This window comes from Pseudophryne corroboree, chromosome 8, assembly GCF_028390025.1.
Source record: "Pseudophryne corroboree isolate aPseCor3 chromosome 8, aPseCor3.hap2, whole genome shotgun sequence".
Lineage (NCBI taxonomy): Eukaryota > Metazoa > Chordata > Amphibia > Anura > Myobatrachidae > Pseudophryne > Pseudophryne corroboree.
This window is the reverse complement of record NC_086451.1, coordinates 199,000,349-199,012,741: the sequence shown is the minus strand read 5'-3', so window position 1 is coordinate 199,012,741 and position 12,393 is coordinate 199,000,349. Positions and strand designations below refer to the sequence as shown.

The window sequence follows — 12,393 nt, the reverse complement described above, 5'->3', positions numbered from 1 at the left end:
TGGAGAACAAAAATGTGGAGGTTAAAATAGGGAAAGATCAAGATCCACTTCCACCTCGTGCTGAAGCTGCGGCCACTAGTCATGGCCGAGAAGATGAAATGCCATCAACGTCGTCTGTCAAGGCCGATGCCCAATGTCATAGTAGAGAGCATGTAAAATCCAAAAAACAAAAGTTCAGTAAAATGACCCAAAAATCAAAATTGAAAGCATCTGATGAGAAGCGTAAACTTGCCAATATGCCATTTACGACACGGAGTGGCAAGGAACGGCAGAGGCCCTGGCCTATGTTCATGGCTAGTGGTTCAGATTCACATGAGGATGGAAGCACTCATCCTCTCGCTAGAAAAATGAAAAAACTTAAGCTGGCAAAAGCACAGCAAAGAACTGTGCGTTCTTCTAAATCACAAATCCCGAAGGAGAGTCCAATTGTGTCGGTTGCGATGCCTGACCTTCCCAACACTGGACGGGAAGAGCTTGCGCCTTCCACCATTTGCACGCCCCCTGCAAGTGCTGGAAGGAGCACCCGCAGTCCAGTTCCTGATAGTCAAATTGAAGATGTCACTGTTGAAGTACACCAGGATGAGTATATGGGTGTTGCTGGTGCTGGGGAGGAAATAGACAAGGAGGATTCTGATGGTGAGGTGGTTTGTTTAAGTCAGGCACCCGGGGAGACACCTGTTGTCCGTGGGACGAATATGGCCATTGACATGCCTGGTCAAAATACAAAAAAAAATCAGCTCTTCGGTGTGGAATTATTTAAACACAAATGCGGACAACAGGTGTCAAGCCGTGTGTTGCCTTTGTCAAGCTGTAATAAGTAGGGGTAAGGACGTTAACCACCTCGGAACATCCTCCCTTATACGTCACCTGGAGCGCATTCATCATAAGTCAGTGAAAAGTTAAAAAACTTTGGGTGACATCGGAAGCAGTCCACTGACCACTAAATCCCTTCCTCTTGTAACCAAGCTCCTGCAAACCACACCACCAACTCCCTCAGTGTCAATTTCCTCCTTACCCAGGAAAGCCAATAGTCCTGCAGGCCATGTCACTGGCAAGTCTGATGAGTCCTCTCCTGCCTGGGATTCCTCCAATGCATCCTTGAGTGTAACGCCTACTGCTGCTGGCGCTGCTGTTGTAGCTGCTGGGAGTCGATCGTCATCCCAGAGGGGAAGTCGGAAGACCACTTGTACTACTTCCAGTAAGCAATTGACTGTCCAACAGTCCTTTGCGAGGAAGATGAAATATCACAGCAGTCATCCTGCTGCAAAGCAGATAACTCAGGCCTTGGCAGCCTGGGCGGTGAGAAATGTGGTTCCGGTATCCACCGTTAATTCAGAGGCAACTAGAGACTTGATTGAGGTACTGTGTCCCCGGTACCAAATACCATCTAGGTTCCATTTCTCTAGGCAGGCGATACCAAAAATGTACACAGACCTCAGAAAAAGAGTCACCAGTGTCCTAAAAAATGCAGTTGTACCCAATGTCCACTTAACCACGGACATGTGGACAAGTGGAGCAGGGCAGACTCAGGACTATATGACTGTGACAGCCCACTGGGTAGATGTATTGCCTCCCGCAGCAAGAACAGCAGCGGCAGCACCAGTGGCAGCATCTCGCAAACGCCAACTCGTTCCTAGGCAGGCTACGCTTTGTATCACCGCTTTCCAGAAGAGGCACACAGCTGACAACCTCTTACGGAAACTGAGGAAGATCATCGCAGAATGGCTTACCCCAATTGGACTCTCCTGGGGATTTGGGACATCGGACAATGCCAGCAATATTGTGCGTGCATTACATCTGGGCAAATTCTAGCACGTCCCATGTTTTGCACATACATTGAATTTGGTGGTGCAGAATTATTTAAAAAACGACAGCGGCGTGCAAGAGATGCTGTCGGTAGCCTGAAGAATTGCGGGCCACTTTCGGCATTCAGCCACCGCGTACAGAAGACTGGAGCACCACCAAACAGTCCTGAACCTGCCCTGCCATTATCTGAAGCAAGAGGTGGTAACGAGGTGTAATTCAACCCTCTATATGCTTCAGAGGATGGAGGAGCAGCAAAAGGCCATTCAAGCCTATACATCTGGCCACGATATAGGCAAAGGAGGGGGAATGCACCTGACTCAAGCGCAGTGGAGAATGATTTCAACGTTTGTGCAAGGTTCTGCAACCCTTTGAACTTGCCACACGTGAAGTCAGTTCAGACACTGCCAGCCTGAGTCAGGTCATTCCCCTCATCAGGCTTTTGCAGAAGAAGCTGGAGAGATTGAAGGAGGAGCTAAAACAGAGCGATTCCGCTAGGCATGTGGGACTTGTGGATGGAGCCCTTAATTCGCTTAACCAGGATTCACGGGTGGTCAATCTGTTGAAATCAGAGCACTACATTTTGGCCACCGTGCTCGATCCAAGATTTAAAACCTACGTTGTATCTCTCTTTCCGGCAGACACAAGTTTGCAGAGGTTCAAAGACCTGCTGGTGAGAAAATTGTCAAGTCAAGCGGAACGTGACCCATCAACATCTCCTCCTTCACATTCTCCCGCAACTGGGGCTGCGAGGAAAAGGCTAAGAATTCCGAGCCCACCCACTGGCGGTGATGCAGGGCAGTCTGGAGCGAGTGCTGACATCTGGTCCGGACTGAAGGACCTGCCAACGATTACGGACATGTCGTCTACTGTCACTTCATATGATTCTCTCACCATTGAAAGAATGGTGGAGGATTATATGAGTGACCGCATCCAAGTAGGCACGTCAGACAGTCCGTACGTATACTGGCAGGAAAAAGAGGCAATTTGGAGGCCCTTGCACAAACTGGTTTTCTTCTACCTAAGTTGCCCTCCCTCCAGTGTGTACTCCGAAAGAGTGTTTAGTGCAGCTGCTCACCTTGTCAGCAATCGGCGTATGAGGTTACTTCCAGAAAATGTGGAGAAGATGATGTTCATCAAAATGAATTATAATCAATTCCTACGCGGAGACATTTACCAGCAGCAATTGCCTCCACAAAGTACACAGGGACCTGAGATGGTGGATTCCAGTGGGGACGAATTAATAATATGTGAGGAGGGGGATGTACACAGTGAAAGGGGTGAGGAATCGGGGCAGGAGGATGAGGTGGACATCTTGCCTCTGTAGAGCCAGTTTGTGCAAGGAGAGATTGATTGCTTCTTTTTTTGGTGGGGGCCCAAACCAACCAGTCATTTCAGTCACAGTCGTGTGGCAGACCCTGTCGCTGAAATGATGTGTTCGTTAAAGTGTGCATGTCCTGTTTATACAACATAAGGGTGGGTTGGAGGGCCCAAAGACAATTCCATCTTGCACTTTTTTTTTCTTTAATTTTTCTTTGCATCATGTGCTGTTTGGGGACAATTTTTTTTGAAGTGCCATCCTGCCTGACACTGCAGTGCCAATCCCAGATGGGCCAGGTGTTTGTGTCGGCCACTTGTGTCGCTTAGCTTAGTCACACAGCGACCTTGGTGCGTCTCTTTTTTTCTTTGCATCATGTGCTGTTTGGGGACAATTTTTTTGAAGTGCCATCCTGCCTGACACTGCAGTGCCACTCCTAGATGGGCCAGGTGTTTGTGTCGGCCACTTGTGTCGCTTAGCTTAGTCACACAGCGACCTTGGTGCACCTCTTTTTTTCTTTGCATCATGTGCTGTTTGGGGACTATTTTTTTGAAGTGCCATCCTGCCTGACACTGCAGTGCCACTCCTAGATGGGCCAGGTGTTTGTGTCGGCCACTTGTGTCGCTTAGCTTAGCCATCCAGCGACCTCGGTGCAAATTTTAGGACTACAAATAATATTGTGAGGTGTGAGGTGTTCAGAATAGACTGGAAATGAGTGGAAATAATGGTTATTGAGGTTAATAATACTATGGGATCAAAATGACCCCCAAATTCTATGATTTAAGCTGTTTTTTAGGGTTTTTTGTAAAAAACACCCAAATCCAAAACACACCCGAATCCGACAAAAAAATTTCGGTGAGGTTTTGCCAAAACGCGTCCGAATCCAAAACACGGCCGCGGAACCGAATCCAAAACCAAAACACAAAACCCGAAAAATGTCCGGTGCACATCACTACTATATACTGCGCACAACTACAATGCAGCACAGATATGGATAGTATACTTGACGACACAGAGGTAGAGCAATGGATTACTGTACCTTACTGCTATATATATATACTGGTGGTCAGCAAAATTCTGCACTGTCCTTCTGCTATATACTGCACATAACTACAATGCAGCACAGATATGGATAGTATACTTGACGACACAGAGGTAGAGCAATGGACTACTGTACCGTACTGCTATATATACATACTGGTGGTCAGCAAAATTCTGCACTGTCCTCCTACAATGCAGCACAGATATGGAGCGTTTTCAGGCAGAGAACGTAGATATTTGCAGCACACTGAGCACAGATATTAGCAGCACACCGAGCACAGATATTTGCAGCACACTGAGCACAGATATTTGCAGCACACTGAACAGTGAACACAGAAACTGAGAGAACGCAACCACGTCCTCTCGCTATCATCTCCAATGCACGAGTGAAAATGGCGGCGACGCGCGGCTCTTTATAAGCAATACGAATCTCGCGAGAATACGACAGCAGGATGATGACGTTCGGGCGTGCTCGGGTTAACCGAGCAAGGCGGGAAGATCCGAGGCTGCCTCGGAACCGTGTAAAATAGGTGAAGTTCGGGGGGGTTTGGATCTCGAGGAACCTAACCCGCTCATCTCTATTTGTAAATACGTGTATGATTATACTCTGCGGTCTGACCGGCAGTGTCACAGAAAAAAGTACACCGTTTTGTTTCAAAAACTGTGCTTGGGCACCTAAGTGGTGGTATGTATGGTATATATATATCAGTGATGTTATATAAGGTATATATAGTGGTGGTGCTTAGAGCCTCGGTGGGTCCTAATGCCTGTTGACTCTGTTCTATCTGACGGAGGTAGGTTCAGAGCGCTGCTCTCCCAACAGCATTGACTGGAATCTCTGAAATGTTTCTTGGGTGGCAAACTCAACAATGGTTTTGGCATCCTTCATGAACAGCCCTCAATGCAGCACACAACGTTCGTTTTCCAGACATCAAAATGACCTCAATTGTCTCCTCTTTTGTCAAAGCCAACTTCAGTTACCTACAACAAAAAAGCGTTGTAACTTTTGAACCATGGCTGCTACTTCAAATCTGTTCAGCAATAAACTTTTCAACAAATTCTAATGTCTGACATGTTACACGACCCCCTTCCATTTGAAAGAACTAGAGATGTGCACCGGCCACTTTTCGGGTTTTGTGTTTTGATTTTGGATTCGGTTCCACGGTCGTGTTTTGGATTCGGACACATTTTGGAAAAACCTCCCTTTCGAATTTTTGTCGGATTCGGATGCGTTTTGGATTCGGGTGTTTTTTTTTCAAAAAAACCCTCAAAAACAGCTTAAATCATAGAATTTGGGGGTAATTTTGATCCTATAGTAATATTAACCACAATAGCCATAATTTCCACTCATTTCCAGTCCATTCAGAACAGCTCACAATATTATTTTTAGTTCTAAAATTTGTACCGAGGTCGCTGGATGACTAAGCTAAGCGACCCAAGTGGGCGGCACAACATCTGGCCCATCTAGGAGTGGCACTGCAGTGTCAGACAGGATGGCACTTAAAAAAAAGTCCCCAGACAGCACATGATGCAAAGATAAAAAAAAAAAAGAGGTGCAAGATGGAATTGTCCTTGGGCCCTCTCACCTACCCTTATGTTGTATAAACAGGACATGCACACTTTAACAAACCAATCATTTCATAGACAGGGTCTGCCACACGACTGTGGCTGAATTGACTGGTTGGTTTGGGCCCCCACCAAAAAAGAAGCAATTAATCTCTCCTTGCACAAACTGGCTCTACATAGGCAAGATGTCCACCTCATCCTCATCCCCCGATTCCTCACCCCTTTCACTGTGTACATCCTCCTCCTCACAGAGTATTAATTCATCCCCACTGGAATCCACAATCACAGGTCCCTGTGTACTTTCTGGAGGCACATGCTGGTAAATGTCTCCACGGAGGAATTGATTATAATTCATTTTGATGAACATCATCTTCTCCACATTTTCTGAAATTAACCTCCTACGCCGATCACTGACAAGGTGACCGGCTGCACTAAACACTCTTTCGGAGTACACACTGGAGGGGGGCAACTTAGGTAAAATAAAGCAAGTTTGTGTAAGGGCCTCCAAATTGCCTCTTTTTCCTGCCAGTATACGTACGGACTGTCTGACATGCCTACAGTGATGCTGTCACTCATATAATCCTCCACCATTCTTTCAATGGTGACAGAATCATATGCAGTGACAGTAGATGACATGTCAGTAATCGTTGGCAGGTCCTTCAGTCCAGACCAGATGTCAGCACTTGCTCTTGACTGCCCTGCATCACTGCCAGTGGGTATTTTTTGGAAATTTTATCCTTTTCCTTGCAGCTCCAGTGGCGGTAGAAAATGAAGGAGGAGCTGTTGGCGGGTGACGTTCCGCTTGACTTGACAATTGTCTCACCAGCAGGTCTTTGAACATCTGCCGACTTGTGTCTGCTGGAAAGAGAGACACAACGTAGGCTTTAAATCTAAGATCGAGCACAGTGGCCAAAATTTAGTGCTCTAATTTCAACAGATTGACCACCCGTGAATCCTGGTATAAGTCCCACATACCTAGCAGAATCGCTCCATTTTAGCTCCTCCTTCAATCTCTCCAGCTGCTTCTGCAAAAGCCTGATGAGGGGAATGACCTGACTTAGGCTGGCAGTGTCTGAACTGACTTCACGTGTGGCAAGTTCAAAGGGTTGGAGAACTTTGCACAACATGGAAATTATTCTCCACTGTGCTGGAGTTAGGTGCATTCCCCTCCTTTGCCTACATCGTAGGTAGATGTATAGGCTTGAATGGCCTTTTGCTGCTCCTCCATCCTCTGAAGCATATAGAGGGTTGAATTCCACCTTGTTACCACCTCTTGCTTCAGCTGATGGCAGGGAATTTTCATGAGTGTTTGCTGGTGCTCCTGTCTTCGGCACGCGGTGGCTGAATGCCGAAAGTGGCCCGCAATTCTTCGGGCCACCGACAGCATCTCCTGCACGCCCTTGTCATTTTAAAAAAAAGTTATTCAGCACTAAATTAATTGTATGTGCAAATATGAGATGTGCTGGAATTTACCTGCATGAAATGCACGCACAATATTGGTGCCGTTGTCCGATATCACAAATCCCCAGGAGAGTCCAATTGGGGTAAGCCAATCTGTGATGATGTTCCTCAGTTTCCGTAAGAGGTTGTCAGCTGTGTGCCTCTTATGGAAAGCAGTGATACAAAGCATAGCCTGCCTAGGAATGAGTTGGCATTTTCGAGATGCTGCTACTGGTTCCGCTGCTGCTGTTCTTGCTGCGGGAGGCAATACATCTACCCAGTGGGCTGTCACAGTCATATAGTCCTTAGTCTGCCCTTCTCCACTTGTGCATTTTTTAGGAAACTGGTGACTCTTTTTCTGATGTCTGTGTACATTCTCGGTATCGCCTGCCTAGAGAAATGGAACCTAGATGGGATTTGGGGGGTCATTCCGAGTTGTTCGCTCGTTAAAAATCTTCTCATCGCAGCGATTTTCCGCTTAATGCGCATGCGCAATGTCCGCACTGCGACTGCGCCAAGTAAATTTGCTATGCAGTTAGGAATTTTACTCACGGCTTTTTCATCGTTCTGGCGATCGTAATGTGATTGACAGGAAATGGGTGTTACTGGGCGGAAACAGGCCGTTTTATGGGCGTGTGGGAAAAAACGCTACCGTTTCCGGAAAAAACGCGTGAGTGGCTGGAGAAACGGGGGAGTGTCTGGGCGAACGCTGGGTGTATTTGTGACGTCAAACCAGGAACGACAAACACTGAAATGATCGCAGATGCCGAGTAAGTCTGGAGCTACTCAGAAACTGCTACGAGGTGTGTAATCGCAATATTGCGATTACATCGTTCGCTATTTTAAGATGCTAAGATTCACTCCCAGTAGGCGGCGGCTTAGCATGAGCAAATCTGCTAAAATCCGCTTGCGAGCGAACAACTCGGAATGACCCCCTTGGTACCGGGGACACAATACCTCAAGCAATTCTCCTAACTGTGGATACCGGACGCACGTCTAACACCAACACAGCTGCCAAGGCCTGAGTTATCCGCTTTGCAACAGGATGACTGCTGTGATATTTTATCTTCCTCGCAAAGGACTGTTGGACAGTCAATTGCTTACTGGAAGTAGTACAAGTGGTCTTCCGACTTCCCCTCTGGGATGACGATCGACTCCCAGCAGCTACAACAGCAGCGCCAGCAGCAGTAGGCGTTACACTCAAGGATCCATCGGAGGAATCCCAGTTAGGTGAGGACTCGTCAGACTTGCCAGTGACATGGCCTGCAGGACTATTGCTGTTCCTGTCTAAGGAGGAAATTGACACTAAGGGAGTTGGTGGTGTGGTTTGCAGGAGCTTGGGTACAAGACGGAGAAGGGATTTAGTTGTCAGTGGACTGCTTCCGCTGTCACCCAAAGTTTTTTAACTTGTCAATGACTTCTGATGAATGCGCTCCAGGTGACGTATAAGGGAGGATGTTCCTAGGTGGTTAACGTCCTTACCCCTTCTTATTACAGCTTGACAAAGGCAACTCATGGCTTGACACCTGTTGTCCGCATTTCTGTGGAAATAATTCCACACCGAAGAGGTGATTTTTTTGTTATTTTGACCAGGCATGTCAATGACCTTAATCATCCCATGGACAACAGGTGTTTCCACGGGTGCCTGACTTAAACAAACCACCTCACCATCAGAATCCTCCTCATCAGTTTCCTTCTCAGCGCCAGCAACACCCATATCCTCATCCTGGCGTACTTCAACAGTGACATCTTCAATTTGAATATCAGGAACTTGACTGTGGGTGCTCCTTCCAGCAATTGCATGGGGCGTGCAAATTGTGGAAGGCGCCACCTCTTTCCGTCCAGTTTAGGGAAGGTCAGGCATCACAACCGCCGACACATTTGGACTCTCCTTGGGGATTTGTGATTTAGAACGCACAATTCTTTGCTGTGCTTTTGCCAGCTTAACTCTTTTCATTTTTCTAGCGGGAGGATGAGTTCTTCAATCGTCATGTGAAGCTGAACCACTAGTCATGAGGAACATAGGAGAGGGCCTTAGCCGTTTCTTGCCACTCCGTGTCGTAAATGGTATATTAGCAACAAGGGAGAAAAGAAGACTCTTAAATGATTCATATTGAAAATGAGATAGTTAAAAATATTCAATTTTATTCATGTCACAAAATAAAACATAAAGTAGTTGGACATATATTAAAGAGAAGAACACACATAAAAAGTAATAAATCAATAGTGCCAATGAATATTGGATAATGATTGTGAGCTGTCCGAGTTAGATCATGTTTACAATCAAACAATAGGTCCACAACTTTGAATCCAAGATCTGCCTGTGACAGAGAGATATATGATATAAACTATACACAACTTATAATTGCTTCAATTAGTAGTGAATGGACAATTCTAAATACATCTGTTGAAGATTGATGGGTCAGATCACTAATTATCTGGGTGGAGAGGGGAAAGAGAAGAATATGATACAAAAGGTGAATCTGCTGTCAGCGTTAGACATAGAGCACAAATGTCCAAAGATTTCTACTACACCGAGTATTCCTCAAAAGTCTCCTATTTGAGTACTGACCCAGCCCAACACTGATTAGCTTCCAAGATCGGTTGGGTTCAGGCGTTTCCAGTGTGGTATGATAGTAGAAAAATATATATATGTACCGATAACCTTGTGCTCTAGAATCACTGATGAGAGTTCACGAAAATTTTGGGGAAATAAGAAAGGGTAGGGGGCCCTGGGAGGAGAGCTATGAAGGGGGATCTGCTGCCATTGTTAGACAGGGAGACCCCTGAATCAATGGTGAGAGTCCCGAAAGATAGTGAAGGTAAAAGAACCACACAGAGATAAGTGGGATGTGGGATTGGATACAGGGGAACAATCAATTTTGATGATGAATTTCAATCTATGTATGATATGTACTGATCATGGAGTACATATAAGGTATCACTCCGTGTGGAGTACATACATAGATATACACTCCGTTGAGCAGCTCAACAAAAAAAATATATGATGACTATAATATTCTCCTGATGAGAGACTGCTGCGATCTGTATACAAAGTAATGTTTAGTTATAAATATCAGATAGTGATGAGGTTATCAGGTACAAAATACCTTGTAATGAGAGGAGGATTGAAAACCTCATACGCTTCCAAAGATACAGGTTTTATGCAAATGAATAAACATTTATGCACAATATATTAGATAAACAATGGTTAACCAATAATGGTCTAAAAAAGATATATACCAAGTTGGTATTTTTATTTTACTTATTTTTTTTGTTGCGCTGCTCAACGGAGTGTATACCTATGGGACTCTCACCATTGATTCAGGGGTCTTCCTGTCTAACAATGGCAGCAGATCCACCTTCATAGCTCTCCTCCCAGGGCCCCCTACCCTTTCTTATTTCCCCAAAATTTTCGTGAACTCTCATCAGTGATTCTAGAGCACAAGGTTATCGGTACATATATATATATGTTGTAAAAAGCCAAGAAATTGGGTGCGAGCGACCAATGGTGTCTATATTAAAGGAACGTAAAAAGGATTGTATATAAAAAAGACGTATTTATTTTTGCACGATAAAAAGGAGGGGGAGGGTAATACACTGTGGTTTATAAAAAATTCATAAAACACAACAATTAATATAAAAATGGAGTACAAAGTAGAAGGAATAAAAAAAGGTACAAGGTGCATATCAATTGGTAGTATATATATAAAAAAAATGCTTATCTTAGGTACAGGAGGTAGGTCTGAGAAAGATCATGGAGTGCCCAACGCGTTTCGTCCTTCAGGACTTCATCAATTTCTTGGCTTTTTACAACATTTTTTACAGCAATTTACCACTGCTGTTTTTATTTTTGGGGCCAGCTGACACCCTTTGTACCAAGGGAGTGTAAAATTTGGACATACATTTTACATTTGCAGTGAGGGCCAACCTACCACAAGTGGCGCTATTTTTTCTTGTTGTTTACATATATATATATTTCTACTATCATACCACACTGGAAACGCCCGAACCCAACCGATCTTAGAAGCTAATCAGTGTTGGGCTGGGTCAGTACTCAAATAGGAGACTTTTGAGGAATACTCGGTGTAGTAGAAATCTTTTGGCATTTGTGCTCCATGTCTAACGCTGACAGCAGATTCACCTTTCGTATCATATTCTTCTCTTTCCCCTCTCCACCCAGATAATTAGTGATCTGACCCATCAATCTTCAACAGATGTATTTAGAATTGTCCATTCACTACTAATTGAAGCAATTATAAGTTGTGTATAGTTTATATCATATATCTCTCTGTCACAGGCAGATCTTGGATTCAAAGTTGTGGACCTATTGTTTGATTGTAAACATGATCTAACTCGGACAGCTCACAATCATTATCCAATATTCATTGGCACTATTGATTTATTACTTTTTATGTGTGTTCTTCTCTTTAATATATGTCCAACTACTTTATGTTTTATTTTGTGACATGAATAAAATTGAATATTTTTAACTATCTCATTTTCAATACGAATCATTTAAGAGTGCACCCACAAAAGAGTCTTCTTTTCTCCCTTGTTGCTAAACGTTTCATACTGACTCAGGGTGCACCACCAAATATAACTATTATTGGAAAAGTTTGCCTTCTCCTACTTTATTATTGTTTCTTGGTAATTATAAATATCCAGCCTTATATTCTCCTGTGCGGTGTACCCCCCTATATACAATTGTAAATGGTATATTGGCAAGTTTACGCTTCTCCTCAGACGATTTTAATTTAGATTTTTGGGTCATTTTATGAAACTTTTGTTTTTTGGATTTTACATGCTCTCTACTATGACATCGGGCATCGGACTGGCAGACGACGTTGATGGCATTTCATCGTCTCTGCCATGACTAGTGGCAGCAGCTTCAGCACTAGGTAGAAGTGGATCTTGATCTTTCCCTATTTTACCCTCCACATTTTTGTTCTCTATTTTTTAATGTGTGGAATTATATGCCAGTAATATATCTGGAATTAGACGGCGGTAATGTCTGGAATTAGATACCACTAGATAGGCACCAGATACACCTGTGATTGGAATGATGATGACCTATGCACAGTGACAGGACACAACCACAGCACCCTACAGCAGCAAGACGCAGCACAAGATACTGGACTAGTATATTAGTAATGAACTGTAGTATTACTGAGCAACACAATGCAGCACAAGACAATGAGCAGTGGTACTGAGCACTGATGATA

The 12,393-nt window shown here is 44.5% G+C and overlaps 2 pseudogenes; one reads left to right on the top strand and one right to left on the bottom strand.

The window, feature by feature from the left end:
- Nucleotides 1-9,691: 9,691 nt before the first annotated feature.
- LOC134952862 (5S ribosomal RNA) lies at nt 9,692-9,810 on the bottom strand (annotated as a pseudogene).
- A 1,337-nt stretch (nt 9,811-11,147) lies between these two features.
- On the top strand, nt 11,148-11,266 carry LOC134953871 (5S ribosomal RNA; annotated as a pseudogene).
- Nucleotides 11,267-12,393: the final 1,127 nt, after the last annotated feature.